The sequence below is a fragment of the Octopus bimaculoides genome, chromosome 4, assembly GCF_001194135.2.
Source record: "Octopus bimaculoides isolate UCB-OBI-ISO-001 chromosome 4, ASM119413v2, whole genome shotgun sequence".
NCBI lineage: Eukaryota > Metazoa > Mollusca > Cephalopoda > Octopoda > Octopodidae > Octopus > Octopus bimaculoides.
In genome coordinates, this window is record NC_068984.1 from 97,588,698 (window position 1) to 97,590,728 (window position 2,031).

Genomic DNA, 2,031 nt, shown 5'->3' on the forward strand with positions numbered 1-2,031 from the left:
TATATATATATATATATATACGACGGGCTTCTTTCAGTTTCCGTCTACCAAATCCACTCACAAGGCTTTGGTCGGCCTGAGGCTATAGTAGAAGACACTTGCCCAAGGTGCCACGCAGTGGGACTGAACCCGAACCATGTGGTTGGTAAGCAAACTACTTACCACACAGCCACTCCTGCGCCTGCCTATATATATATATATATATATATACACATTTATAATTAAGGGTATCTAAAAAATACCACCATGCTAGAGGTAGCAGTCAAAACTTAGCTCTAAACCGCATGATGCATTCATACAGCACCTGGTGGTACCTTTCAGATACCCTTATACCCTTATAATCTTAATAATAATTATTACCTATAAGGTTTTTATTTCCTTGCTGTCCACTTGATATAATCGGTATTTTAAATAACGATCTCATCCTTATATATATATATATATATATATATATATATATAAAGTGAAGTATATTGCCACTTAAGTGTGGCTGACCCCTAGGGGTGGATGTTACTGTTGCTTTTAGCCCCAGGAGGACATCTCCTCCAGCTGGCTTATCGACACACTACTGTGTCCTGTTTGCCAAGGGAAGTTATCCCTCTCATCGTGATCTGTAGCACGAACGGACCCGGGTTTAAGGGTTATTTCCCTTCGTCAGCGTCCGATAGCCACTGATCTTTGATGAGAGAGATAAATTCTTGGCAATCTTATGTATACTTTTCCAGTGACATCCACCACCCCTAGGGGTCAGCCACACTTAAGTGGCAATATACTTCACTTTATCGTGCAGTTACTGTTAATACTTCATTTAGAGAATTAACATTGCTTGTTTTCACCTTTTCAATATCAGTGAAGAATTTCACTGGAAAAGTATACATAAGATTGCCAAGAATTTGTGTGTCTGTGTTTGCCCCCCCCCCATCATCGCTTGACAACCGAGTTGGTGTGTTTACGTACCCGTAACTTAGAAGTTCGGAAAAAGTGACCGATAGAATAAGTACTAGGTTTACAAAGAATAATTCCAGGTGCCGATTTGTTCGGCTAAAGACGGTGCTCCATCATAGCCGCAGTCAAATGACTGAAACAAGTAAAAGGGTAAGAGTATTGATATTTCGCTACTTCAATGTTTTCAGTCACTATATAATGAACTGCTGGGTTACGTACAAATGTATTTGTGGAGAATATGTTATGCTTTCTTTTTCCTTGTATGTGGTAGTATATTCGTATGCATGAGTATAGACTTACATTTATGTATATTGATGCGCATGTATGAGTAAGCGTGCGTATTTATGTACGTGTGTATATTATGCATATATGCATGCTTATGGACGTATGGACATACTTATACATCGATGTATATATATATTCCTATGAGCGCACGCACATACACACACATACAAAAGTGTGCGTGTGTGTGTGTATGTGTGTGTGTGCGTGTGTGTGCGCACGCGATATGGATTCAGAGAATAGTGTGGCTATCATAGAAAGTTTCTCAAATGGATTCAACTAACAGACCACATAGCAATCCAATACAGAGGAATGTAATGTAGAATGCTCATGCAACCAAAATCCAGAAGATTCGACGATGAAATTAATTTATGCCGTGTATATAAAGTATAAAAATTAAGGAGGCTAGAGAGATGAATATATCTCTCAACTACTTGACATTTTGGGGATGACGGCTCTTTCGCAGAATTCTTCGTGTTATAATAATTTCAGTGTAGCGTAAATTATATTTACCCGTTTGCACTAATATGTACGCTATGCATTATACAATACAATTGTATAGTCACAAATCAATGCAAATAAAGAACGATATCTCGTTAGATCACAAGAACATCATGGTTATACGTGTTCTTGACGTTTTATGGTTTATATATATCTATATATATTTTTTCTGCATGTGCATGTGCGCATAATAATAATGACATATATACACGTGTATATGTAAGCTTTCGCATATATTTTTGTACATCTTTATGTCTTACATGGTGTATATGTATGTGAGTATATATATATATATATATATAT